The sequence below is a fragment of the Ostrea edulis genome, chromosome 3 (assembly GCF_947568905.1).
Source record: "Ostrea edulis chromosome 3, xbOstEdul1.1, whole genome shotgun sequence".
Taxonomy (NCBI): domain Eukaryota; kingdom Metazoa; phylum Mollusca; class Bivalvia; order Ostreida; family Ostreidae; genus Ostrea; species Ostrea edulis.
Genome location: NC_079166.1, coordinates 57,204,729 through 57,215,319, shown reverse-complemented (window position 1 = coordinate 57,215,319; position 10,591 = coordinate 57,204,729). Strand labels below are relative to the sequence as shown.

At 39.9% G+C, this 10,591-nt stretch overlaps 1 protein-coding gene across 1 annotated transcript in view; it reads right to left on the bottom strand.

The window, feature by feature from the left end:
- LOC125675199 (uncharacterized) overlaps positions 1 to 10,591 on the bottom strand; it is a 100,573-nt gene that overhangs the window by 43,105 nt on the left and 46,877 nt on the right. The window lies entirely within an intron of this gene.

The window sequence follows — 10,591 nt, the reverse complement described above, 5'->3', positions numbered from 1 at the left end:
CGACAAACAAGGGGGTACTGAGGATCTATTCTAACCCGAATCCCCACGAGACTATTCAATTGTGCCTGATGATTAAACTAATAATAAACATGTATGGAAAATTTATTATCAGTGAAATACGATACTGTTGTACAGAGACAAAGTTGCATTTTATAGGCTAAGACAGTGTAAGGCTCTACAGGGACTAGGTTAGGCTCTACAGGGACTGGGTTATACTCTACAGGGACTAGGTTATACTCTACAGGGACTAGGTTATGCTCTACAGGGACTAGGTTAGGCTCTACAGGGACTATGTTATGCTCTACAGGGACTAGGTTAGGCTCTACAGGGACTAGGTTATACTCTACAGGGACTATGTTATGCTCTACAGGGACTATGTTATGCTCTACAGGGACTAGGTTATGCTCTACAGGGACTAGGTTATGCTCTACAGGGACTAGGTTATACTCTACAGGGACGGGGACTAGGTTATGCTCTACAGGGACGGGGTTATACTCTACAGGGACTGGGTTATACTCTACAGGGACTAGGTTATACTCTACAGGGACTAGGTTAGGCTCTACAGGGACTAGGTTATACTCTACAGGGACTAGGTTATGCTCTACAGGGACTAGGTTATGCTCTACAGGGACTAAGCTATGCTCTACAAGGACTGGGTTAGGGTTTACAAGGATTGGATTAGATGCATGTGAACTGGATCATATCCTAATTAGTATTAGAGTCAGGCCCGTGAACTCAATCACATTTTTGATTAGTGTTAGAATCAGGCCCATGAACTGAATCATATCCTAATTAGTGTTAGAATCAGGCCCGTGAACTCAATCACATCCTAATTAGTGTTAGAAATAGGCCCGTGAACTGGATCATATCCTAATTAGTGTTAGAATCAGGCCCGTGAACTCAATCACATCCTAATTAGTGTTAGAGTTGGGCCCGTGAACTGGATCACATCCTAATTAGTGGTTGAATCAGGCCCGTGAACTCAATCACATCCTAATTAGTGTTAGAGTCAGGCCCGTGAACTGGATCACATCCTAATTAGTGGTTGAATCAGGCCCGTGAACTCAATCACATCCTAATTAGTGTTAGAGTCAGGCCCGTGAACTGGATCATATCCTAATTAGAGGCCCGTGAACTGAATCACATCTTAATCAGTGTTAGAATTAGGCCCGTGAACTGGATCATATCCTAATTAGTGTTAGAATCAGGCCCGTAAACTGAATCACATCCTAATTAGTGTTAGAGTCAGGCCCGTGAACTGAATCACATCTTAATTAGTGTTTGAATTAGGCCCGTGAACTGGATCATATCCTAATTAGTGTTAGAATCAGGCCCGTAAACTGAATCACATCCTAATTAGTGTTAGAGTCAGGCCCGTGAACTGGATCATATCCTAATTAGAGACCTGTTAACTGAATCACATCTTCATTAGTGGTAGAATGAGGTCCGTGACCACGATCATATCCTAATTAGTGTTAGAATAAGGCCCGTGAACTCAATCACATCCTAATTAGTGTTAGAGTCGGGCTCGTGAACTGGATCACATCCTAATTAGTGTTAGAATCAGGCCCGTGAACTCAATCACATCCTAATTAGTGTTAGAGTCAGGCCCGTGAACTAGATCATATCCTAATTAGAGGCCCGTGAACTGAATCACATCTTAATTAGTGTTAGAATGAGGTCCGTGAACTCAATCACATCCTAATTAGTGTTAGAATCAGGCCCGTGAACTCAATCACATCCTAATTAGTGTTAGAGTCAGGCCCGTGTACTCAATCACATCCTAATTAGTGTTAGAAATGGGTCCGTGAACTGGGTCACATCCTAATTAGTGTTAGAGTCAGGCCCGTGAACTGGATCATATCCTAATTAGTGTTAGAATCAGGCCCGTGAACTGGATCATATCCTAATTAGTGTTAGAATCAGGCCCGTGAACTGGATCATATCCTAATTAGTGTTAGAATCAGGCCCTTTAACTGGATCATATCCTAATTAGCGTTACAGTTAGGCCCGTGAACTCAATCACATTTTATTTAGTGTTAGAATCAGGCCCGTGAACTGGATCACATCCTAATTAGTGTTGGAATCAGGCCCGTGAACTCAATCACATCCTAATTAGTGTTATAGTCAGGCCCGTGAACCGGATAATATCCTAATTAGAGGTCCGTGAACTGAATCACATCTTAATCAGTGTTAGAATTAGGCCCGTGAACTGGATCATATCCTAATTAGTGTTAGAATCAGGCCCGTGAACTCAATCACATCCTAATTAGTGTTAGAATCAGGCCCGTGAACTGGATCATATCCTAATTAGTGTTAGAATCAGGCCCGTGAACTCAATCACATCCTAATTAGTGTTAGAATTAGGCCCGTGAACTGGATCATACCCTAATTAGTGTTAGAATCAGGATCGTGAACTCAATCACATCCTAATTAGTGTTAGAGTCAGGCCCATGAACTGGATCATATCCTAATTAGAGGTCCGTGAACTGAATCACATCTTAATCAGTGTTAGAATTAGGCCCGTGAACTGGATCATATCCTAATTAGTGTTAGAAGCAGGCCCGTGAACTCAATCACATCCTAATTAGAGGCCCGTGAACTGAATCACATCTTAATTAGTGGTAGAATGAGGTCTGTGAACATGATCATATCCTAATTATTGTTAGAATAAGGCCCGTGAACTCAATCACATCCTAATTAGTGTTAGAGTTGGGCCCGTGAACTGGATCACATCCTAATTAGTGGTAGAATCAGGCCCGTGAACTCAATCACATCCTAATTAGTGTTAGAGTCAGGCCCGTGAACTGGATCATATCCTAATTAGAGGTCCGTGAACAGAATCACATCTTAATCAGTGTTAGAATTAGGCCCGTGAACTGGATCATATCCTAATTAGTGTTAGAATCAGGTCCGTGAACTCAATCACATCTTAATTAGTGTTAGAGTCAGGTCCGTGAACTGGATCATATCCTAATTAGAGACCTGTTAACTGAATCACATCTTAATTAGTGGTAAAATGAGGTCCGTGAACATGATCATATCCTAATTAGTGTTAGAATCAGGCCCGTGAACTCAATCACATCCTAATTAGTGTTAGAGTTGGGCCCGTGAACTGGATCACATCCTAATTAGTGGTTGAATCAGGCCCGTGAACTCAATCACATCCTAATTAGTGTTAGAGTCAGGCCCGTGAACTGGATCATATCCTAATTAGAGGCCCGTGAACTGAATCACATCTTAATCAGTGTTAGAATTAGGCCCGTGAACTGGATCATATCCTAATTAGTGTTAGAATCAGGCCCGTAAACTGAATCACATCCTAATTAGTGTTAGAATGAGGTCCGTGAACTCAATCACATCCTAATTAGTGTTAGAATCAGGCCCGTGAACTCAATCACATCCTAATTAGTGTTAGAGTCAGGCCCGTGAACTGGATCATATCCTAATTAGAGGCCCGTGAACTGAATCACATCTTAATTAGTGTTAGAATGAGGTCCGTGAACTCAATCACATCCTAATTAGTGTTAGAATCAGGCCCGTGAACTCAATCACATCCTAATTAGTGTTAGAAATGGGTCCGTGAACTGGGTCACATCCTAATTAGTGTTAGAGTCAGGCCCGTGAACTGGATCATATCCTAATTAGTGTTAGAATCAGGCCCGTGAACTGGATCACATTTTGATTAGTGTTAGAATCAGGCCCGTGAACTGGATCATATCCTAATTAGTGTTAGAATCAGGCCCTTTAACTGGATCATATCCTAATTAGCGTTACAGTTAGGCCCGTGAACTCAATCACATTTTATTTAGTGTTAGAATCAGGCCCGTGAACTGGATCACATCCTAATTAGTGTTAGAATCAGGCCCGTGAACTCAATCACATCCTAATTAGTGTTATAGTCAGGCCCGTGAACCGGATCATATCCTAATTAGAGGTCCGTGAACTGAATCACATCTTAATCAGTGTTAGAATTAGGCCCGTGAACTGGATCATATCCTAATTAGTGTTAGAATCAGGCCCGTGAACTCAATCACATCCTAATTAGTGTTAGAATCAGGCCCGTGAACTGGATCATATCCTAATTAGTGTTAGAATCAGGCCCGTGAACTCAATCACATCCTAATTAGTGTTAGACTTAGGCCCGTGAACTGGATCATACCCTAATTAGTGTTAGAATCAGGATCGTGAACTCAATCACATCCTAATTAGTGTTAGAGTCAGGCCTGTGAACTGGATCATATCCTAATTAGAGGTCCGTGAACTGAATCACATCTTAATCAGTGTTAGAATTAGGCCCGTGAACTGGATCATATCCTAATTAGTGTTAGAAGCAGGCCCGTGAACTCAATCACATCCTAATTAGAGGCCCGTGAACTGAATCACATCTTAATTAGTGGTAGAATGAGGTCTGTGAACATGATCATATCCTAATTAGTGTTAGAAGAAGGCCCGTGAACTCAATCACATCCTAATTAGTGTTAGAGTTGGGCCCGTGAACTGGATCACATCCTAATTAGTGGTAGAATGAGGCCCGTGAACTCAATCACATCCTAATTAGTGTTAGAGTCAGGCCCGTGAACTGGATCATATCCTAATTAGAGGCCCGTGAACTGAATCACATCTTAATCAGTGTTAGAATTAGGCCCGTGAACTGGATCATATCTTAATTAGTGTTAGAATCAGGCCCGTAAACTGAATCACATCCTAATTAGTGTTAGAGTCAGGCCCGTGAACTGAATCACATCTTAATCAGTGTTAAAATTAGGCCCGTGAACTGGATCATATCCTAATTAGTGTTAGAATCAGGCCCGTGAACTCAATCACATCTTAATTAGTGTTAGAGTCAGGTCCGTGAACTGGATCATATCCTAATTAGAGGCCCGTGAACTGAATCACATCTTAATTAGTGTTAGAATGAGGTCCGTGAACTCAATCACATCCTAATTAGTGTTAGAATCAGGCCCGTGAACTCAATCACATCCTAATTAGTGTTAGAGTCAGGCTCGTGTACTCAATCACATCCTAATTAGTGTTAGAAATGGGTCCGTGAACTGGGTCACATCCTAATTAGTGTTAGAGTCAGGCCCGTGAACTGGATCATATCCTAATTAGTGTTAGAATCAGGCCCGTGAACTGGATCACATTTTGATTAGTGTTAGAATCAGGCCCGTGAACTGGATCATATCCTAATTAGTGTTAGAATCAGGCCCTTTAACTGGATCATATCCTAATTAGCGTTACAGTTAGGCCCATGAACTCAATCACATTTTATTTAGTGTTAGAATCAGGCCCGTGAACTGGATCACATCCTAATTAGTGTTAGAATCAGGCCCGTGAACTCAATCACATCCTAATTAGTGTTATAGTCAGGCCCGTGAACCGGATCATATCCTAATTAGAGGTCCGTGAACTGAATCACATCTTAATCAATGTTAGAATTAGGCCCGTGAACTGGATCATATCCTAATTAGTGTTAGAATCAGGCCCGTGAACTCAATCACATCCTAATTAGTGTTAGAATCAGGCCCGTGAACTGGATCATATCCTAATTAGTGTTAGAATCAGGCCCGTGAACTCAATCACATCCTAATTAGTGTTAGAATTAGGCCCGTGAACTGGATCATACCCTAATTAGTGTTAGAATCAGGATCGTGAACTCAATCACATCCTAATTAGTGTTAGAGTCAGGCCTGTGAACTGGATCATATCCTAATTAGAGGTCCGTGAACTGAATCACATCTTAATCAGTGTTAGAATTAGGCCCGTGAACTGGATCATATCCTAATTAGTGTTAGAATCAGGCCCGTGAACTCAATCACATCCTAATTAGAGGCCCGTGAACTGAATCACATCTTAATTAGTGGTAGAATGAGGTCTGTGAACATGATCATATCCTAATTAGTGTTAGAAGAAGGCCCGTGAACTCAATCACATCCTAATTAGTGTTAGAGTTGGGCCCGTGAACTGGATCACATCCTAATTAGTGGTAGAATGAGGCCCGTGAACTCAATCACATCCTAATTAGTGTTAGAGTCAGGCCCGTGAACTGGATCATATCCTAATTAGAGGCCCGTGAACTGAATCACATCTTAATCAGTGTTAGAATTAGGCCCGTGAACTGGATCATATCCTAATTAGTGTTAGAATCAGGCCCGTAAACTGAATCACATCCTAATTAGTGTTAGAGTCAGGCCCGTGAACTGAATCACATCTTAATCAGTGTTAAAATTAGGCCCGTGAACTGGATCATATCCTAATTAGTGTTAGAATCAGGCCCGTGAACTCAATCACATCTTAATTAGTGTTAGAGTCAGGTCCGTGAACTGGATCATATCCTAATTAGAGACCTGTTAACTGAATCACATCTTAATTAGTGGTAGAATGAGGTCCGTGAACATGATCATATCCTAATTAGTGTTAGAATCAGGCCCGTGAACTCAATCACATCCTAATTAGTGTTAGAGTTGGGCCCGTGAAGTGGATCACATCCTAATTAGTGGTTGAATTAGGCCCGTGAACTCAATCACATCCTAATTAGTGTTAGAGTCAGGCCCGTGAACTGGATCATATCCTAATTAGAGGCCCGTGAACTGAATCACATCTTAATTAGTGTTAGAATGAGGTCCGTGAACTCAATCACATCCTAATTAGTGTTAGAATCAGGCCCGTGAACTCAATCACATCCTAATTAGTGTTAGAGTCAGGCCCGTGTACTCAATCACATCCTAATTAGTGTTAGAAATGGGTCCGTGAACTGGGTCACATCCTATTTAGTGTTATAGTCAGGCCCGTGAACTGGATCATATCCTAATTAGAAGCCCGTGAACTGAATCACATCTTAATTAGTGTTAGAATCAGGTCCGTGAACTGGATCATATCCTAATTAGTGTTAGAATGAGGTCCGTGAACTCAATCACATCCTAATTAGTGTTAGAGTCAGGCCGGTGAACTGGGTCATATCCTAATTAGAGGCCAGTGCACTGAATCACATCCTAATTAGTGTTAGAATCAGACCCGTGAACTCAATCACATCCTAATTAGTGTTAGAATTAGGCCCGTGAACTCAATCATATCCTAATTAGAGGCCAGTGAACTGAATCACATCTTAATTAGTGTTAGAATCAGGTCCGTGAACTGGATCATATCCTAATTAGTGTTAGAATCAGGCCTGTGTACTCAATCACATCCTAATTAGTGTTAGATTGGGTCCGTGAACTGGGTCACATCCTAATTAGTGTTAGAGTCAGGCCCGTGAACTGGGTCATATCCTAATTAGAGGCCAGTGAACTGAATCACATCTTAATTAGTGTTAGAATGAGGTCCGTGAACTGGATCATATCCTAATTAGTGTTAGAATGAGGTCCGTGAACTCAATCACATCCTAATTAGTGTTAGAAATGGGTCCGTGAACTGGGTCACATCCTAATTAGTGTTAGAGTCAGGCCCGTGAACTGGATCATATCCTAATTAGAAGCCCGTGAACTGAATCACATCTTAATTAGTGTTAGAATCAGGTCCGTGAACTGGATCATATCCTAATTAGTGTTAGAATGAGGTCCGTGAACTCAATCACATCCTAATTAGTGTTAGAGTCAGGCCGGTGAACTGGGTCATATCCTAATTAGAGGCCAGTGCACTGAATCACATCCTAATTAGTGTTAGAATCAGACCCGTGAACTCAATCACATCCTAATTAGTGTTAGAATTAGGCCCGTGAACTCAATCATATCCTAATTAGAGGCCAGTGAACTGAATCACATCTTAATTAGTGTTAGAATCAGGTCCGTGAACTGGATCATATCCTAATTAGTGTTAGAATCAGGCCTGTGTACTCAATCACATCCTAATTAGTGTTAGATTGGGTCCGTGAACTGGGTCACATCCTAATTAGTGTTAGAGTCAGGCCCGTGAACTGGGTCATATCCTAATTAGAGGCCAGTGAACTGAATCACATCTTAATTAGTGTTAGAATCAGGTCTGTGAACTGGAGCATATCCTAATTAGTGTTAAAATCAGGCCCGTGTACTCAATCACATCCTAATTAGTGTTAGAATCGGGTCCGTGAACTGGATCACATCCTAATTAGTGTTAGAATCAGGCCCGTGTACTCAATCACATGCTAATTAGTGTTAGAATCAGGCCCGTGAACTCAATCACATCCTAATTAGTGTTAGAGTCAGGCCCGTGAACTGGATCACATCCTAATTAGAGGCCCGTGAACTGAATCACATCTTAATTGGTGTTAGAGTCAGGCCTGTGAACTGAATCACATCCTAATTAGTGTTAGAAGCAATCCCGTGAACTCAATCACATCATAATTGGTGTTAGAGTCAGGCCCGTGAACTGGATCATATCCTAATTAGAGACCCGTGAACTGAATCTTATCCTAATTAGTATTAAAGTCAGGCCCGGAAACTGAATCACATTTTAATTCGTGTTAGAATCAGGCCCGTGAACAGAGTACAGCATCATATATAGGAAAACGAAAGTAGAAAGTATGACGTATGCAATTTGTGTGTGTTTGAGTGCACAGAGTTTCCGGTCGGATCAGTTCACGGGCTTATAGCCTTTCCCTTTTTGGACTGCTGCCCGGAAGTAGTAAATTGAAAGCGAAAGTAAACGAGACTTTCCGACCCTATTGATAATGCCATCCTGACAACTGCCCGGAAGTACGATTTCACGTTATTTCTTGCGAGTCACATGACGAGACTTTCCGACCCTATTGGCTATGAAGAAATGGGGTTCTACACTATGCATGCAGGGGCTTCTTCGCACCCATTTGTGTTCTGCATCTTCGCTAGCCAAGGGTTTTCGGTCCGAGTGGACCGAAAACCTTTGGCTTGAAAATTTATAATTATATTATTTATATATACAGCTCATTCAACGAAGGACACCCCCCCCCCCCCCCCCCCATCCCAAGACCAACGATCTGACGCATCGATAATTTTCATCTGATATTTTCGATGTTCTTAATGTTTTCCGTGATTATAGAAGTCACTATTACGACTTTTTTGTAATAATGTATTAACAGTTACTGAATGCACAAACACATGAATAAACACGTATAAAAAGTTTTTAATTTGTTTGAACGTGTTTTGTGATGCCACAGATCTTGAAAGTAATAAGTCAAACATTGTCCAATATTTCAGTTATCAAATGGTCCGGGACTGTTCTGGGAAGTTTGCATCATATACAACCGAAATAGGGTTGTTTTCTGTTTGTCATTCATATACATATATAGTGCATGATATTATCGATTATTGCTTTTAATGAGAAGAAACGACGAATATTCATAATTTTGCACTTGAATTGTCACACTGGACAAAAAGTACCATTATAAACACATTTGCAATACTGAGTTTCAAATTTTAAAATTATGAAAGACCGTTCATGTTGTCTTTGGTCAACTATTCGGGATGACGGATTACAATTACATAGGCCATCTAATTTTCAATACGGAGAGAGATCGTTTATGTTACATAAAGAACACTTATTTGAAGTTCCAAATGCCTTCCTAATAATCAAGTTTTCCTTACTGTATCGTTATGATATCAATAAATATACATTGTATCATAGCTAATGTACGCAATTATTTAAATATCGGTCTTCAATTCATTTGAATCAAAGATATCGTTCATTCAATTCATGTACGCAACAATTAAAACCCGTATTAAAAAAGTGGCCTTCCTCTGTGCAGCATTATTTAATTGTGATTTATAAAAAAAATGGCTTTTAGGAAACTTTCAAGTTAAGCACAAATTTCAGATAGCTACTTTGATTATGTTTTCAAAATATCATTATTATAGTTATAATTCATATCATGTTTTACCCCCAGGCTCACATCCGATCTTCCTCCTACATATTATTAAACATTTTACCTGCCCCACACCCTACTTCTTGTATACATAGAAATTAATATGATTATCAATTTGATTTTAGAAAATATATGCAGAGTACAGGTGCCAGGTGACAGTTTTTATATACATAGAAATTAATATGATTATCAATTTGATTTTAGAAAATATATGCAGAGTACAGGTGCCAGTTTTTATGGAGGGGGGAGGGGTTGAAACATGTTGATAGGGGTTATACATCAAAGTCAGATTATGACAGATAATGAAAAATCATATTTCCCTTTTATGTCAATACTCGTATTTTCATCATTTTTTTTTTTTTTTGAAAGATGTTTCATCACTGCAACATTGTGTGCATACGAATTGAATAAAACGCGTTCGCACACACCGTAATAATTCTTGACTTGATTTTCAATAAATATCATAAAAATCAACTTATTAACAAAGTTTACAATCTAAACTTGGTTTAAACAGTTCAAATCAATCTAATTGTAAACAGCGTAGGTGTAGTCGCTATAGGTGTTTATAATATAGTAGTCGGTCATGTTGTCACTTCAAGAAATTGAAAGTACAATTGCTGAAAGGATTGTTGAAAAATCCTGAACTTGGATTAATTTCTTGTGTTTGTTCGGTGATATTAAAGATGTTCGCACCTGACATTTGGAGCAATGTCAATTTTTTGGGAAGTGTATTTTTGATTTCTACATTGAAAGAGAATTGGGAAATTTAAAAGA